The sequence below is a fragment of the Schistocerca serialis genome, chromosome 6 (assembly GCF_023864345.2).
Source record: "Schistocerca serialis cubense isolate TAMUIC-IGC-003099 chromosome 6, iqSchSeri2.2, whole genome shotgun sequence".
Taxonomy (NCBI): domain Eukaryota; kingdom Metazoa; phylum Arthropoda; class Insecta; order Orthoptera; family Acrididae; genus Schistocerca; species Schistocerca serialis.
In genome coordinates, this window is record NC_064643.1 from 207,383,110 (window position 1) to 207,403,353 (window position 20,244).

Consider the following 20,244-nt stretch of genomic DNA (forward strand, 5'->3'; position numbering starts at 1 on the left):
ACCGCCAATGACCATTGCCTGAGCAACTCGAGCAGAAATGGTTCAAATGGCTCTGAGCACTATGGGACTTAACATCTGTGGTCATCAGTCCCCTAGAACTTAAAACTACTTAAACCTAACTAACCTAAGGACATCACACACATCCATGCCCGAGGCAGGATTCGAACCTGCGACCGTAGCGGTCGCGTGGTTCCAGACTGAAGCGCCTAGAACCGTTCGGCCACACCGGCCGGCAACTCGAGCAGACTGGCGGCCTAACGCGCAGACTCAGATGCAGGAACTAAGCCCCGACCGAACGACCACTAGCTGAGTTCTCTTACTGGCGGAGTGGAAAGACTCTCATTTATCCGGCTTTAAAGATTGATCCGAACGGACGACAGACAGACACTAACTGCCTCACAATTTCGCACGAGTGACAGACTAGCAAGCTGGGGACGAGAGACTGACCCAGACTGACTGCCTGGCGAGCTCATAGCGCCCCTTAAATGCACGTGAACAGGCAACCTTTCCCCTTTCCCACCAGAGGGAGACACCAAAGCTGCGATTGCCACCTCCAGAAACGGAGGGCGACTGCTTCACACTACGCGCTGCGGCGCGCTCTTCAAAACAGCAGTTTTTACCACGGCTCAGTCTCATTCTCAGTACTAGATGAACAAAGTCAGGGTATCTGGGTGTCGTGGGCTATTTCAACCCCACCCCTACTCCTCTGATAGGTAGGTAGTTCTTACTCCCACTGTGCTTGTTTGCGGACAGGAAGTGATATATGTGTCAAGTTTGGTTCAAATCGATCCAGAACTTGGGTGGAGACGTGGAATATACATACAAACAAACGTCCATACGTACATTTTTGTGATATATGTGGATTTCTGAGAGCAACCGAGTGATACGGCGCTGTGGAAAGACACTGGAATCTCATTAGGGAGGACAACGGTTCAAATCTCCGTCCGTCCATGCAGACTGAGTGTGCCCATGATGTCCCCACAAATAGCTTGATGGAAAGGCCGGAAGAGATACGGCCGATTTCCTTTCCCGTCCTTCCCCTGTCCGAATTTGGGCTATCTTTCTGTCGACTTTCTCGTTGATGGGACGTTAAACTTTAATCTTCCATCTTTCTGACGGCGACGTTCCTATGAGGTCATGTGCAGCTTCGTCGTCCATTTTCTGAACGCAGGGCCATAATAGCCCGGAAGTGATGTAAAAATTATTGAAACTTAGCATTTAGTATAAAGTTTTTTTGTTCTTTTCCAGAAGATAGTTAAACGTGAAAGAATTCATATTCTGGCAGGTGCCACTTTGGCACTCTTGAGTATAAATTTTTATGTCATATGTTTGATCATTACTTAAGACATTGAGTGAACAATTTTACTGAAGATACTGAAATATGTCGAAAACTACGCATTGTATCAAAGAAAATGGGTTTCAAAATACGTGTAACTTATAGTGGGAATGAGAATGAAGCGAAAAGTAATCCCCCGCCCCCCCTCCCATTCCCTATACCCCCTCCCCATCTATTAGGAGTGCAGTGGAGTTGTGCAACTGTAAGGTATTACATTACACCCTTTTTGTTGCAGATTCACATTCTCCACGAAAATTATATGGAATCACCTATGGCTGATGTTGCTTTTTCTACATATCTGTGTTCCCAACACGTTGTCAGTCATAGCATGGCCAAAAGCAGTTAGAAGTTTACGAGTGTGGGAAGCTCTCCTTCCTGCTTCCGTCCCTACTGATCTTTCTAACATGGATTATTAGAAAATTAGTTCCCTGATCAAATAGCTGGATGGGTACTTTCTCAGCACACATGTAATGAAGTACCCATGTCAATGGACCTTATGTTTGAAACATGAAGAGACATAGTAGCCACTGCTCGTAAAAAGAGGGGAAATCGTAGACACGTATTAGATGCCCACTACAACAAGGAAATACAGTTCGCTGTCTCACAACACATGTTGAACGAGATACTATAGAGTACATTGCCACTGGCTAAAAAGCTGATAAAAGAGTAAATGTTCACTATGTTCTAACTATTGATGACAGAAAGGCCATTGCTTTAAAAAAAACTCACTGGCTTTTAGAATGTGATTCATAAAGGCGTAACAACAAAAGCTATAACGAAGGAAAACATTACGCTTGGAGAAACCTATGCTTCGGGAAAGATATACCCTCGCTTATTATTTATCTCTAAACAAAGGGTTCCGTCCCGATAACTGAATGGTAGGTCGGCCTTTGGCTGTGCTGCGGTGAGGACGCGCTGTTTGTGTTCCTGCCGCGGAGCGAGCGCTCGTGTTGTTTACATCGTACTCGGCCGTTTCGCGCGTGCCGTACTCAGCATATAGATCACTATGGCGCACCAATACAGAAAATCGACGCTCAAATTTACGTTCCACAACGAATTTGCACGGCCCAAAGCACTCGAAGTCGAACGATTTCTACGAGAAGAAGTTAAAATCCCGGCGACCGACATTCTCGGCATTCACTTATCCATTGTGAGTAGTATCGTATATGTCAAGATCATCAAAAACGCAACATGTGAACGGATCCTTCGGGACACGAAACAGGGCCTCCGTTTCTGCCATGCTGATGGCAATGTGGGGTCTGTGCACATCTATTATTCTGGCATGGGACTTCAGACGATCAGACTTTTCGAACTTCCTTTCGAACTACCGGCGGAGGACGTCGTGACAGCGCTGCGCCCCTACGGCACGGTCCATGATCATATTGCGAAAAAATGGACGCAATTCCAGACATATCCTGTGCCGAACGGAGTCCGCCAGTTCCGAATAGAACTTAAAAGACATGTACCTTCATATCGGTGGCTGCCCTGCCATCGTCATCTACGATGGGCAACCGAAGACCTGCTCTGGTTGTGGGAAGGAGGGACACCTCAGATCCGAAAGTATCCAACGTCGAATCACTCAACTGCCGCCGGCTGACGCGGACCCGCCATCGCAGCCGACGCTGCTTCCCGTGGCTTATGCAGCAGCCTCACGACAGCTACCACTTCACCACGACAGCCGACATCCACTGTTGGGTCGCGGCTCCATCCTCCAATACAGGGCGATAATGACACGCCCGTCCCACAAGCTACGGATTCAACTCCGATGCCGCCGCCCCCGTCGACGGATAACAACTTACATGACGATAGCATGGCCGTAGACTCGCTTATTGTGCCTTCGGCTACCTTTGTGCCGGAACGTCGTGAATCTTTGCCATCGTCTGACGCAGAAGGACACACCAGGAAGCAACGCTCTCCGAAGCGACGGAAGCGGAGGCGTAGAGCAACTTCCGAACGGGACACAGCCTCCAGAGGACGACGACTCCACCTTCAATGACGACGCTACCACAGAGGCAGCCGCCATTTGCTGCAGTGTGGCACCACCGAACGGAACTGAGGACAAACCACATATATCTACAGTGGCAAAATCGGATGCCGATATGCAGGACAGATACTTCCCACCACCTTCTGGAGTGCAAGCACCCATGCCGTGTCCTGAGGAAGCTAGGGAAGCCGATCTTGCTTTGAGTTCCCCGACGTGGGCGGATGACCACGACGACGACGGAACCATGCAAGTTACGCCAACAGGGCCCACGCCATTGGCGCCGGCTCTCTAGAAAGGACTGCAGGTGAGGTTTGGGGGGATGCGGAGGTGTCAATACAGTCAGAAGCGTCATAGGCAATTCCAGTCTTAATGGATAACTTAACAGGCCGGCCGAAGTGGCCGCGCGGTTCTGGCGCTGCAGTCTGGAACCGCGAGACCGCTACGGTCGCAGGTTCGAATCCTGCCTCGGGCATGGATGTATGTGATGTCTTTAGGTTAGTTAGGTTTAACTAGTTCTAAATTCTAGGGGACTAATGACCTCAGCAGTTGAGTCCCATAGTGCTCAGAGCCATTTTTTTGATAACTTAACACCTGCGGTTCGGCAACAAGTTTATCGTATCGCCACGCTTAACCTCAACACGATACGAACGGCAGTGAAGATCCAGTTGCTGCGTGAGATGCTTCGTTCTTCGGATGTTGACATTGCCCTGTTGCAAGAAGTGTATATAGCAGCCCTCCCCGTTTTCTACGGTTATGTGACATATATGTCACAAGCGGACCGGAACGGCAATAGTAGTGCGCGACGGAACTGCCATCGAAGAAGTGACTTACCTTCCGTCAGGAAGGGGGCTGGCGATCACAGCACTGGGCACGCGCACCATTAACATTTACGCTCCATCAGGAACTGACCAACGCCGCGAACGATCGCTGTTCTACTCGGAGGATATCGCCCCCCTCTTTATCATCCGCTTCGATCAATATATCTTCGGCGGCGACTTTAACTGTGTGCTCCACCCCAAATACCAAGTCCCACACTTCTCCCTTTAGGCTCCTGGTTCGAGATCTGCTTCTCACCGAAACATGGGAGACAGTGCACGGTGACCGTTCCGGGCCAACATACCTTACTAGTCACTCAGTCAGTCGCCTAGACCGCATTTATTTCTCACGAGCTGTAGCGAAGGGAGTATTGGACGCCGAACGTTGGCCGCTTGCCTTCTCCGATCATAGCGCTTTCATATGCACACTCACGCTACAGCAGCAGCGGATATGGCGCAGCCGAGGACCCTGGGAGCTGAATGTGGCACATCTTCAAGCCCCGGAATGCCGTCAGATTATCGCCAACATACGGCTGGATTGCGAACGTCGTCTTCCCCGATACCCTTCGACTCTAGCATGGTGGGTGGAATGTGCAAAACCCGCGTTTCGGCGTGTGCTAACACAATTCGGAAAAGATATCGCAGCTTGACATCGTCACACATTTGACTTTTATTACACGATGCTCCGCGAACTCGACAGCCAACCACCATCTCCAAACCGACAAATGGAAAGCCGCCGAATTAAAGGTAAAATATTGTCTCTTACGAGGAAACGTTTGGATGGGGTCGTAGTGCGATCGCGGCGTCAAGACCGAGCGGAAGGAGAAAACCCGTCTATGCATCACATCGTGCTCGACAGCCGCCGACGCCGACAGCAGCTATCACGGACCTCGTATTGCCAGGTGGTAGGGTCGTAATGACTAAGGCGGCGGTTACAGAAGCCTTTGCAGATCACTATCGCCGGTTTTACGACGAGGTGAATACAGATGAAGCGGACGATCACGACATACTGCAGCACGTGTCGCACACCCTCGACAATGCAGCAGCGGCGACGCTGTTAGCTGGACTTACACGGGACGACGTCGAGGACGCGCTTAACAAGGGAGCCCTCAACAAATCTCCCGGGCCAGACGGACTGCCGCTCGTGTTTTATCGGACTTTCCGCCATCTAATGATTCCCCGATGGATCATCATGTACCAAGAACTGATGACCCCCGGTTCCCACGTGCCACCTGCATTCGTGGAAGGTCTCCTTATACCGATACACAAGCCTTCCAGAGGTCGGACGGTCGAGGACTACAGGCCAATTACAATGCTCAACTCGGACTTTAAATCCTCGCCCGACTACTCGCCAGCCGCATAAAGAAGGTTCTGCCCCGACTCCTCTCCATGGAGCAAACGACACAGGGCGGAATGACCAACATGCAAACGGCAACCAGCGAATGCAGGGATTGGCTGCTCTGATCTCCATTGATTTCGACAACGCCTTCGACAGAGTTCGCCACAAGTGCCTTCTGTCCGTTATGGCCCGCATGGGCTTCCCGCCTGACTTTCTCGACATCCTTCAGCGCCTTTTCCGTGGAGCTGCATCCCGTTTACTGGTGAATGGACGGATTGCGGGTCCCTTTCCGATCCGACCGTCAGTTCGCCAAGGATGCCCACTCTCCATGATCCTTTACGCGATCGCACTCGAACCACTTGTCGGAGGGTTGAAAAACAGGCTCTCGAGCATGTCATTGAGGGATCACACCTATCACTGCAGGATATATACTGATGGCCATCTATTACTTGTCCGATCTGGTGACGAGGTACGCTCGGTGATACAATGGATCAATCGCTATGGATTGGCAGCGGGCAGCCTCATGAATGTGGCCAAGTCGGCAGCGATGCCCATTGGGAGAGGTCTACAGGAGGACGCTTTAGCCCCACTCGCACTAGTCAACAAGATCCGGTTCTCGGGCATAACATTTACACAGGATGTGCGCCGCACGGCTGCCATGAACTATGCACGATTACTACAGGCAATACGCACCGAAGTTCGCCGGAACTTACTTCGACGGATGGACCTCCTACAGCGTGTGGAATACCTCAACCTTCACGTGGCGACTAAGATGATCCACATGGCCCAGGTCCTACCGCTATCGACAGCGATGGCACACAGACTGCAAGCAGCGTTTGGATATTACCTTACCGCCGGACACCTATTCAAAGTCCGCTACGAAACACTCACCCTCCCTCCGCGTGATGGCGGACTGGGACTTATAAATGTACGAGCGACAGCTACAGCGTTATACTTGTGCACAATGATGAAATTGTGGACCCACTAACATGCTTCCCTTACGGGACGTCTGTTAGAGGAATTGCTGCCGGCGTCTCTTCTGCCACCTGTCACGGTTGCGCACATTACACCCTCACTCCAGCACCTCTCGGCATTTATTCTTGAGTATAGTTATGTGCACCCAGACCTTCCCAGCACTCGCACTCCCAAGGCGAGAGACGTTTACAGGCTGCTGCTAAGGTCCATCCCTCGCAATGTGATTGAGAGGAAGAGCCCTACGACCCTATGGCCTGCAGTGTGGAGAGCGGTCCAGAAGCCGTTCCTCCCCACGCGGGTACGAGCCGCATGGTACCAGGTGGTGAATGGGAAGGTTGTAACACGACAATGGCTGCACGCTATTGGGATGACGGATTCCCCCCTTTGCCCACGTTGCCACCTCGAGGATACTGACGAACACCGCTTAACATGTGGATCGGCGTTAGAGTTATGGCTGCTAGTGCAGAAGATCCTCGCCTGCTACCTACGTATCGCGCCTCGCACAATTGGGCCACGGTTCCTCCCTTGTCCAGAGGATACTTATTTCCCACCTGCGAAGACTCACGCTCTTACATGGTTTAGAGGCATGTCCATATACTACCTCTTTCGAGATGATGAGAAGATGGTGCTTGATTACTGGCAATTTCTCCAGGACTGTCATAGCACACTTGAGTGTACGCCCCGATACCGACAGCTATTTGCGAACTATTTGCGCAGGGTCTTCGATAACCCCCCGCGCAGTTGGGGAGTACCGGGCAGAGGATGACCGCCGACATGGAGCTCCACACGCTGCGAAATGTTGTACCAATTTGGAACATGGAATCTGTACGCAGATGGGCCATGCACATGGAATGGCGTGCGGGATTTGGTTCCATTTTTCTTTCTTTATTATCTATCACCACACTATTAGTTTCAAATTCTATTTCATGGATTAGAAGGAACTCTTGTTCTGTTGTTGCTACGGATGTACATTCTAATTTTGTTTGTCGAAACTGAAAACACCTTTTTCCATATATAAAAAAAAAAGGTTGGCAGAGAAAATAATTTACAATTAAAAAAAATTAAAAAAATAAAAAACCACAAAAAGAGAAAAAAAGCAAAAACGTCTAGAAGAGCACAATCTCGTGGTGCTCCGAGTTCCCTTATATAAAAAAGAAAAAAAATGGTCAGCGTGACGGACTGCCGTCCTAAGGGGCCCGGGTTCGATTCCCGGCTGGATCGGGGGATTTTCTCCGCTCAGGGACTGGGTGTTGTGTTGTCTTCATCATCATTTCATCCCTATCCGGTGCGCAGGGCGCCCAATGTGGCGTCGAATGTAATAAGACCTGCACCAAGGCGGCCGGACCTGACCCGTAAGGGGCCTCCCTGCTAATGATAGCCAAACGCTCATTTACATTTCTAAACAAAGGAATACGAATTTGTTAGACGTTCTTAAATATAAACTGTCTGCAGTTATGTTATTATTTGATGAATATAGTAATATCCGGAACGGAAACAAAGCAGTTCTTCCAAAGTAAATTGCTGTCACTACTTCAGTGGCTAATTCTCCGGATGCTCAGCTGATTGATGATACTGATTTGATGTATTATATGAGATGGCCAACTGAATCTAATGTGTCCCTCCTCCACTTCGTCATGCTAAATGCTGTGAAATGAGATTATGACAAATACAACGTTTTTGACAATTACGAGACTCCATCTATTGAAAACCATGAACGCGAAAGGCGACTATATGCTGGTACTGTTTAACAATTACGCCTGATATTGGCAACAGCACTTTCTACCCAAAATATTGTTTTAAGCAGCATACAAAATAAGGAACAGCTTATTGATTTCTTAAGCTCCATCGAGTATTCAGGTAACCAAACACAATTTCGTCAGTAAGAAGAAGTCAATATTAGCTCATGAGGAAGCTGATGTTACACTACATTCCAGTGTGGTAAGTAGAACGTCCAGATCGTTAGTGACAATATAAACGTGTTTGTTTTAATACTGTACTTTTACTGGAAACGAACAAATCTGTAGTTTTTACCATGAAGAGTTTTATTGGACAGACAGCTGATATTGAAACAAGTGGTAATAATGTGGTTGACATGCTCCGGAAAAACAAGTCTGCTGTATGCATCTTGTAGCAGAGACATGAAGATCTTGATTTGGTTTTATTAGGTTCAAATGGCTCTCAGCACTATGGGACTTAACATCGGAGGTCGTCAGTCCCCTAGACCTTAGAACTGCTTAAACCTAACTAACCTAAGGACATCACACACATCCATGGCCGAGGCAGGATTCGAACCTGCGACCGTAACAGTAACGTGGTTCCGGACTGAAGCGCCTAGAACCGCTCGGCCACCGCGGCCGGCAGGTTTTATTAGGCGAGAATTCCATTGATCATTATCAAATAATGAAAGCTGGGTATCAACTTTTTGCAGCTTTGTATAAAGATAGACCACATGAATCAATGACTCATGAACGACACCAATTGCTTTGATTCAAAAGGGAAATCTCATCTAAGTTAAAGTTACTTTCACCAACAGATGAAGTCCTGCAAAACCACATAAAACGCCCTCACTTACAGGTAATTTGTCAGAAATAAGAAGAGCAGTTGTCGTTTTCTACATTATGACACAGTGACTGTGGAAAACGGAAAACGACCCATGCGTGCCCTTAGCTGGAATGAATTCTGTAGGCCCTCCTGAACTGATGGAATTAGTAGCATGTAGATGTATGAAATGTGAACGAAGCAACTGCAGTTGCAAATCTTATAATTTATCTTGCACAACGTATTTGCTGTGAATGTACATCGCCAGAGTCGCTTATGAATATTTTCAGTTACCAGAAGCAACGTGGACTGCATTAGCAGTGCTAAAAAGTGATGCTGAAGATGATATTGACAATTCGACATGTGATATACGTGAGGAATATTTTGACTGATAGCATAACATAATGTGGAAAAAACATAACATTAAACAAAACATAGTGTAGGTAGTATTTTAACAATTTTTTTATCCTTGTCGACAAATTTCTTCATGTCAGACACGTAACATTAGTGAAATCTTCTGGTGTACAAAAATGGTATGTAGTTGTAAATGTAAAACTGTAAACACATAATATCTTCAAGGCCTATTATCTATTTTATTATATATTTAACTATTTTTCTGTATTCTTTCGAACTTTCAATATCCTGAGTAAAATTAAGCTATAAAAAAATTGCTCACGTATGCCAAAGTGGCATCCATCAAAATTAGCATCCCTGTGTATCCCTTTATTATACAAAAAGAGAAAAAAGCTTTATGCCGTATGTTACGGTAACGGTGTGAAACTGCCCGACTATATGTGTTGTACTGATTCATTCTAATGATTTATACTGAATCTGAAAATGATAATACTATGTTTTTAAAAACTGTAGCTAAATTTAGTTGTTACATTTCTTATTTTACATTTATTACTCTTGCAAATTATGTTCGTCAGAGTCAAGAACGTCAGCGAGTCTGAACTGTAGATGGTTTCTTATCCGCCAGCCCAATGTATTGGATTTGGTGTCTTTAGCGTTAGCTTTTAAATAATAAAGGAATTTTTTTAAAATATACCACGTGGCATGTAATGAGCACAATCTTTGTATATGTTTCGAAATGGATATTTATTGGTTAGACTCTTAGCCTATATAGCGCCTTTAAAGATTAAATTTAAATTGAGACAGGATTCTTTTCTGCCCACCGTTATCTACGCACCTCATGGCGAATTTTCCGTATCAGCCTAGGTCAAACGCTTGCTTACATCTAGTGCCTTTTGTTCTATATATTAAGTTAATGAACGTTCTTAACGCTACTGGTAACTCTTAATTGACTTAGGTGAAGGAGGTAAATGATTCCCATATCTCTACATCAAAATTATTTCCAAAACAAACTTCGCTTATTTTAACACAGCAAAAGACTTCTCTAGAGACATAGATGTTACTAAATTTTTCACTTCTTTTTCCCATTTTAATTTTTTCTCATTTATTCCTATTTTTTACTTCCAGAGACTTTGTGTCCTCGGGAGCGTTGCCCTGGCCGTCCCAGCCTAGTTAGTTTTCTTAACTGTGCAGTTATTATTTTCCGCCACTTCTTTTAGAGTAAACAACAACAAATCCCGGTGTGACGCAGTTCTCAACAATAAAGCGGTTCCTGCATCGATGCACGATTTTCTTGGCCTCAGTTTGGGACAAGGCAACAGGAGGTCAGTGTGAATGTATTCATGCCTAGTCAGAAATATATTAAGAAAACCGTGAAGTACTGTACAGTCAGAAGGAAAGTCATCAACAAACATCTGACACTGAGTTACCTCCATCTGTGACACTCAAAACACAGGCATAGCATCGCTTATTCTCACAGGCAAATATATTTAATGAATATGGAGATCTTCGCTACTGCAGTTATACTCAGAGCAATATGATTTCGCTAAACATTCGTCGAGACCTTTTGTCTGGAGCAGCTTGTGTTGATGGAGGATGAATTTTATTTTATTAATCTTGTAATTACACGAAAATCGCAATATTACAAATTATCGACTGTCTTGTGAAATTTCTGGGTGAAATGATGTCTGTATTCGCTCGTACAGACATTGGTACAGAAGTCGAATGTGTCATCGTGGTATCTTGAAAACACACGTCTACTTGCGCATATCGTAAGAAATAATCTATTTTTATAAAAATTTCAAACACGGAGATGTGTTTTTGTCACAAAACCCATATGCCTTTCAGATGATACGTATCATATAACAGGAACGTAGTACGATTTGAAATTGTTGTTTCTGCTTACCTATAATAAACATATTGAGTCCCAACAATATCAAAGAATATACAATTTTAAAATTTTTCAGAAAAATTATCTGTATTATCATAATAAGCAACTAACTTAAGAGGCCGGCCGGGATGGCCAAGCGGTTCTAGGCGCTACAGTCTGGAACCGCGCGACCGCTACGGTCGCAGGTTCGAATCCTGCCTCGGGCATGGATGTGTGTGATGTCTTTAGGTTAGTTAGGTTTAAGTAGTTCTAAGTTATAGGGGACTGATTACCTCAGAAGTTGAGTGTCATAGCGCTCAGATCCATTTGAACCATTTGAACTAACTTAAGAAGAAATTGTAAAAAGTAAATAATCGTTTTAAGAAGGTGGTTTCATTTAGGAACCATTAGGACATACATTTTTCAGTTTTTCCTAAACACAATCCCACATATCGAAACTTCCATGAAGTCACAATGCGTAAAATAAATTGTAGTTGTAAACCGCAAGCAAAAATGGGCCTGAAATTTAATAAATTTTGTATCAAAACTGCATCTGGCCCAGTGATTTTGTTTCGAAAGTACTCATAAAAGCAGTGATACAACCTCAACTTTACGTTACAATAACTTTAGATATACTTACTTTCAATGTAATTGGTACCCTCAATATGACCACATTCACAATCTGCTGCAGTCCGGGCCGACTGTTGCTCAGAACGCTGTATAGTGGCTGCGACAGTGGACTATATCGCAGAAGTACGTCAGTGTGCCACTAAATGTCTCTGTCTTCCAACAGCATCGGTGGTTTCGTGATAAAGACACTGATACTTCAGGACAAAATTAATAAAATAGTGGTTTCAGGCAGAAACTAATGGTACTCAAAGGATAAAAAACGGGGGACCTGCTTTCGTCTTTGTGCCAGTGCAGTTCGTATCCCCATTCCTAGCAAAGTGTCCCCACAGTTTCTTATCTTCTCGTCCCCCTAGCATAAAATCGGTAGAGGTTGCTGGAATTCTAGCTGCTAATGTGTTGATTCTTCGCGCTGACAAATTTGGCGATCGAATGGCAATGTGCACAATAGGCCTGACACAACAGTCGTCATTGTGTAATGCTGTGTTTCACTTTGATGATTAGCTGTTTGTAGCAATGTCGTTTGTACGTGACCTGTTACAACACTGTGTGATCTGACACAAAAAGATTTAATCGTTCATTCTAAGAAGATTCTCCGAGCAGTGTCTGACTGGAATAGCTGTTTCTGTAGCAGTCGAAAGACTCCATACTGAATTTCATTTGTTTCCGGTCCCTAACAATTATTTTACTTTTCTATATTGTGAGCAGCGAGTACCTGCATGGAACGTAACTGCTAACAACCGGTTCGCAACAGTACTTGTTGACACGTCTGAGCTCACAAGCTCTCTCATCGGCGATGCTATAGCTGTACGATCTGCTATTGCTGCCCTTACAATATGGCGACCCTGACAGGCATCTGTGCTGCATGGCTTTCCAGAAACTCGTCTACGGGATGCCTGGTGTTCACGTGACTACTAATACTAGTATCGTTGCGCAACTGACGCATTACTTCCACCTGTGTGGCAGTTCTCCGAAAGGCATATCTCGCGACTCGGAAGCCCACAATTTGACCCCTTTCTAACTCATTCAGTTGGCTGGAAGAAGCGCGAGTGCGTCTCTGCAGCATGATTGTCTGCTTGCTTCACACGTTTACACAACACTGAGCCTTTTGCCCGTGAGAATTCTCTATCGAAGGGCGATCTGGTAGCTATGCCACTATGCTAACTGTTGGCGGACGCCGTTGAAGCTGTTGTCAGTAAATCTACTATCCCCCAGGGGCACATGCCACCATCGGTTCAAAATCGACGGTGTCTTTGCAGGTATAATATTTTTTCCGCCAATGTATAAATACAGTGCAGCATGTATCACCGATTTCTTTCAGATTGTGGTTAAAGGGTCTTATCGCAAGAGCGTGCAAAAATGTAGCAGCACATAGAGAATGTTATACTCAACAATATGAGGAGGCGGAGAAGTCAGTTTAAGGAGATACGGAAATAAACTTGTCTACCGCTTTGTCTAGCATTACTGTTTTCCAGCTTATTTACACTACTGGCCATTAAAATTGCTACACCACGAAGATGACGTGCTACAGACGCGAAATTTAAACGACAGGAAGAAGATGCTGTGATATGCAAATGATTAGCTTTTCAGAGCATACATAAAAGTTTGGCGCCGGTGGCGACACCTACAACGTGCTGACGTGAGGAAAGTTTCCAACCGATTTCTCATACACAAACAGCAGTTGACCGGCGTTGCCTGGTAAAACGTTCTTGTGATGCCTCGTGTAAGGAGGGGAAATGCATACCATCACGTTTCCGACTTTGATAAAGGTCAGATTGGAGCCTATCGCGATTGCGATTTATCGCTCGCGTTGGTCGAGATCCAATGACTGTTAGCAGAATATGGAATCGGTGGGTTCAGGAGGGTAATACGGAACTCCGTGCTGGATCCCAACGGCCTCGTATCTCTAGGAGTCGAGATGACATTCATCTTATCCGCATGGCTGTAACGGATCGTGCAGCCACGTCTCGATCCCTGAGTCAACAGATGGGGACGTTTGAAAGACAACAACCATCTGCACGAACAGGTCGACGACGTTTGCAGCAGCATGGACTTTCAGCTTGGAGACCATGGCTGCGGTTATCCTTGACGCTGCATCACAGACAGGAGCGTCTGCGATGGAGTACTCAATGACGAACCTGGGTGCACGAATGGCAAAACGTCATTTTTTCGGATGAATCCAGGTTCTGTTTACAGCATCAAGATGGTCGCATCCGTGTTTGGCGACATCGCGGTGAACGCACATTGGAAGCGTGTATTCGTCATCGCCATACTGTCGGATCACCCGGCGTGATGGTATGGGATGCCATTGGTTACACGTCTCGGTCACCTCTTGTTCGTATTGACGAGACTTTGAACAGTGGACGTTACATTTCAGATGTGTTACGACCCGTGGCTCTACCCTTCATTCGATCCCTGCGAAACCCTACATTTCAGCAGGATAATGCACGACCGCATGTTGCTTGTCCTGTACAGGCCTTTCTGGATACAGAAAATGTTCGACTGCTGCCCTGCCAGCATTTTTCCAGATCTCTCACCAATTGAAAACGTCTGGTCGATGGTGGCCGAGCAGCTGGCTCGTCACAATACGCCAGTCACTACTCTTGATGAACTGTGGTATCGTGTTGAAGCTGTATGGGCAGCTCTACCTGTACACGCCATCCAAGCTCTGTTAGACTCAATGCCCAGGCGTATCAAGGCCGTTATTACGGCCAGAGGTGCTTGTTCTTGGTACTGATTTCTCAGGATCTATGCACCCAAATTGCGTGAAAATGTAATCACATGCCAGTTCTAGTATAATATATTTGTCCAATGAATACCCGTTTATTATCCGCATTTCTTCTTGGTGTAGCAATTTTAATGGCCAGTAGTGTAAAATTTTCATGAAGGGTTTCTAAAGGAAAGCTAGGGAGTAATTTGCGATTGCAAATAAATACCCAGGAAGCGATGTAAGGCATACAGGTGAACTTCTTGGGTGAAATTAAATGTTATTTCGGTTGATGTTATACACTGGGATTGGGTTGATATTCAACGTACAAACATGGGAGCGGTTACTTTCTCTGCGTTTTGCTCACATTTTAAACGCCACATTTTTACAATTACATGGTGGTCCAACGTTGTTATAGAAAAGACAAACTTGCTTAAATTTCATAAACGTTTCTCTCTCATCGCACAGTCTGGCAGCAAACGAACAGTCATGCTTCATTTCGCCAAATATTGTTGAGTATAGTTTGTGACAATGTAATCACTTATCACTCTGCGATAATAAGTGAATTTAGCAGCTGTATTTACTTAATTTTTCTGGAGGGAAGTACATAGCTAGTGGCTTCTGGAGTGAGGTTCTTGAACTTCTCGTGCCTGAGGTAGCCCAGCGGATGTGTTGCCGAAAGCCTGGGTGGTGTTGGCGCTCTGAGTACGGGACGGTGTAGAACCCCCTGTTGGGAGGACATAGAATCACACGGCCATAATCTGCACAGGTTCCACCACTCGTAAGGCGGATCGTGCCTTAGAGCTTAGCGACCGCAGGCCCGCTGGGTATTGCTGGCCTGACGAACCTGCACATCCTGTGGGCTGATGCAAACACTTGACACCTCCATTTTGCCGTCTGTAGCGTGGGAAAATTTCAGACTCTTACATTCCAGATGTTGTCGGCCAGTGAGATGGGTTATCAGCATAGGCGCTGTGGCTTGGATCTCTGAACCAATGGCTGTCGACACAGGGAAGTACCAGGCTCTGGTCAGCAAGTGGACCTACAGTAAGCAATGGTGGAGACGTTTTGGCAGGCTTCCCGTGCGTTTTGGCGTATTCAGAGACATTCTTGCTCGTCACTGTGGCGGAAGTTGCACATTCTCCCCTGCAAACCGTAGGTTTCTGGCAGCAGAGAGGAACGTAGAGAAGACGGAAGGCAAAGTGCAGACGTGTGAGCGCGACGTCGTACGGAGACAGCGGTGCCTGGCGCTGTTTCACTGAACGCTTTAAGTATAGCCTTCCAGCATTAGCGCTGCCTTTGCTCTGAGCAGCCAACTCCGCGAGGTCTCTTATGCAACTTGTATTGCTTCTTCAGTAATTTCACTTATTTGGATCTTCGACCACTTCTTTAACAAGCATTCGAGAGCTGCGCAGGTTTGGAAAGCCAGTCACAGTTCGCTACCAATCTTCCGTATCGTTTGAGGTTTCAACTACTTATCAAGAGTATCTTCTATACCTGAAACTTCCTGGCAGATTAAAACTGTGTGCCGGACCGAGATTCGAACTCGGGACGGCACACAGTTTTAATCTGCCAGGAAGTTTCATATCAGCGCACACTTCGCTGCAGAGTAAAAATCTCATTCTAGAACCTTCTGTACCTGCTTGAGCTTAACTCATTTAATCATTTATTGTATTTTTGCGCACATCAATGTGCATTCCGTTGTGGACTTAAACCTGTTAATTTCAATTTGATCAAAAGTATCCGAGCATCCCCAAAAACCTACGTTTTTCATATTAGGCGTATTGCGCTGCCACCTACTGCCAGGTACTCCATATCAACGACTCAGTAGTCAGACATCGTGAGAGAGCAGAATGGGGAGCTCACGGACTTGGAACGAGGTCAGGTGATTGGGTGTCACTTGTGTCATACGCCTGTACGATAGATTTCCACACTCCTAAGCATCCCTAGGTCCACCGTCTCCGATGTGATAGTGAAGTGGAAACGTGAAGGGACACGTATACAGAACAAAAGCGTACAGGCCGACTTCGTCTGTTGACTGACAAAGACCACCGACAGTTGAAAAGGGTCGTAATGTGTAATAGGCAGACATCTAGTCAGACCATCGCATAGGAATTCCAAACTGCATCAGGATCCACTGAAAGTACTATGATAGGTGGGAGGTGAAAAAACTTGGATTTCATGGTCGAGCGGCTGCTCATAAGCCACACATCACGCCGCTAAATACCAAACGACGCCTCGCTTGGTGTAAGGAGCGTAAACTTCGGACGATTGAACAGTGGAAAGAGGTTGTGTGGAAGACGAATCACGATGGCAGGGTGTGAGTATGGCGAATGCTCGGTGAACGTCATCTGCCAGCGTGTGTAGCGCCAACAGTAAAATTCGGAAGCGGTGGTGTTATGGTGTGGAAGTGTTTTACATGGAGGCGGCTCGCACCCCTTCTTGTTTTGCGTGGCACTATCACAGCATAGGCCTACACTGATGTTTTAAGCCCCTTCTTGCTTCCTATTGTTGAAGAGCATTTTGGGAATGGCGATTACATCTTTCGACACGATCGAGCACCTGTTCATAATGCACGACATGTGGCGGAGTGGTTACACAACAATAACATCCCTATAATGGACTGATATGCACAGAGTCCTGACCTGAATCGTATAGAATACCTTTGGGATGTTTTGGAACGCCGACTTCGTACCAGGTCTCACCGACCGACATCGATACCTCTCCTGAGTGCAGCATTCCACGAAGAATGGGCTGCCATTCACCAAGAAACCTTCTAGCACCTGACTGAACGTATGCCTGCGAGAGTGAAAGCTGTGATCCACGCTAAGGGTGGGACAACACCATAATGAATTCCAGCATTACGGATGGAAGGCGCTACGAACTTTTAAGTCATTTTCAGCCAGGTGTCTGGATACTTTTGAGCACATAATGTACGTGAATACATACTCACTTTTTGTGCAAATAATTAATTGCACATTATCTAATTATGATACTAATTTTAGCAACTATCCTAACGTTGAAGCTCAGGATTCTATTCCTCTTCTTGTGCTACAGCAGTTCAGAGCAGGCGATCCCCACTAAAATACAAACATGACCGAGTTCTTTTGCATAATTGATTTATGCCGTGTCTATGCAGCGTTCAACTGTAAACTTGTACTTGGAAAATTCAATGATTCGGCAGAAAATTTACTTCTTTTGCCTTACTACTGATTAACGAGAATTACTCTCATTTGTATTTACCACAGTACTGAGATCACAGAGAATTTCAATTAATGTAACTGGAAACTTTTGGTTTAATGTTATATAAGGCACGCACTGGCTGGTATAACGTTTCTGTGTTGTTTACGTAAGTGTAGTAGTCAGTTTGCACACTGCACTGCCGAGCTCCAGCATGTCAAACACACAACAACCTACAGGACAAACATTTCAAATTGATGATGTTCAATGGATTGTATTTTGATGCAGTGTTTTCCGGATGCAATTTTTTTTCTCTCTCGATGATGTAACAGCAGTTTTGAAGCTTTTTTATCAAATTATTTACGTGGCGATAAAAGTAGACACCCCAGTGTTTAGCGGGGGAATTTGGGGGAGGGAAGGAGAGGGAAAACCGCTGCACGAAGGCAATCCTTCTTCTTGAAATACGTCGCCATATGATCTTGGATTTATTTCCCTTCCTCACTAATCAGAAAACAAAAGAAATTTGTTCTCCTGCAGGTGAGGCTTCTCCGCATCACCCAAAAAATTTTTGTATAAGGCTGTTGTAGGTTTCCCGTATTTTGATGAAGTAACGGCGACATTCCTATATTGTGGCGCATGTCGATCTACTGTTTCCTGAATCATTGGTCTAGATGAGCCAGTACTTTCTTGTAGGCATGAATAGGCTTTTGGCAATATTTTCCCAGAAAGCGTTTGACGTTGACGAACGAGAATTCTGGACTTACCTTTTCGATCGGACAGTTTAATTGCAATCTGTTCTTAGAAAGTTATTTGCAGTCTTCTGGACGCTGTACGCACAACCCCTTTCTTGGAAATTTGTTTATCTTCCCAAATTTTCCTTAGCCTTTCCGTCCCATTTGTGGAAATATTAATAAATGAAAATATTTGAGCATTATTTACATTTATTAGTAGCGTTAGTAACTATAAAACAAACTGAAAATAATTTCGGATGAATAGACTCGACTCCGGAGCTCGCATTACCGTTCTACACTCTTAGCTGCGCCAACCGCAGCATGGTAGCAACGCTAACATACTGTGTGGTCACAAGTCATGGGATACCTCCAATTATCATGTCGGACCTCCCTTTGCCCGGCATAGAGCAGCACTCGACAAGGCATGGACTCACCAAGCCGTGGGAAGTGCCCTTCAGAAATTCTGAACCATGCTGCCTCTACAGCAGTTCACAATTGATGAAGTGTTGCGGGTGTAGCATTTTGTGCACGAATTCATGTCGGGAGATCTCGCTGCCCTAATCAGTCGCTCAAAATAATGGATTCAATCGGAAGCAATTTCCAGGAGACTAAACATGATTCTAAAGGGCGGCCACCAATTCCGGTCTGGATGAAATATAAACTGTTATCGTCTAGGTGATCAAGCTAGCGAAAGGAATAAATGGCAAAGACATTGTTCTGTCTGGGGAGGGGGGAGGGGGGAGGTATTACTCAGGCTAGTAACACACTGATTATAGTTCTTAAATCTCACTCCATCTGGAACCTGGAAGTGCTGAGCGACCGTACTTATCTCAAGTCGGGAATGAAGGTAGGGCAGTCAGTTCTAATTTGTGTTTACTCCGGCGGATCTGGATTTCGGTCGTTGAGTGACCGTCTACAACACAGCAGAAAAGCCAATACACCGAGCGAGGTGGCGCAGTGGTTAGACACTGGACTCGCATTCGGGAGGACGACGGTTCAATCCCGCGTCCGGCCATCCTGATTTAGGTTTTCCGTGATTTCCCTAAATCGCTCCAGGTCAATGCCGGGATGGCTCCTTTCAAAGGGCACGGCCGACTTCCTTCCCCATCGTTCCCTAATCCGATGAGACCAATGACCTCGCTGTCTGGTCTCCTTCCCCACAACAACCAACCAACCAACCAACCAAGCCAATACATTTCAGCCGTTACTTTGCATAGTCCCTCTTGGACTGTATGTGTTAAGAGTTCAAACTGCACTGTTAACTTTGTCTGCTGTATTGAGGGTGGCCACTCATTGACCGAGGTCAGGATATGCTAATCTATACATAGGTTGCGGCTGATTGCCGTACCTTCTTTTACCTACTGAATTACAGGCCCATATCGTTAACGTCGATACGCAGCAGGATTTTGGAACATATATTGTGCTCGAACATTATGAATTACCTCGAAGCAAACGGTCCATTGACACGCAGTCAACATGAGTTTAGAAAACATCAATCCTGTGACACACAACTAGCTCTTTCTTCACATGAAGTGTTGAGTGCTATTGACAAGGGATTTCAGATCGATTCCGTATTTCTGGATTTCCGGAAGGCTTTTGACACTGTACCACACAAGCGGCTCGTAGTGAAATTGCGTGCTTATGGAATATCGTCTCAGTTACGTGACTGGATTTGTGATTTCCTGTCAGACAGGTCACAGTTCGTAGTAATTGACGGAAAGTCGTCGAGTAAAACAGAAGCGATTTTTGGCGTTCGCCAAGGTACTGTTATAGGCCCTTTGCTGTTCCTTA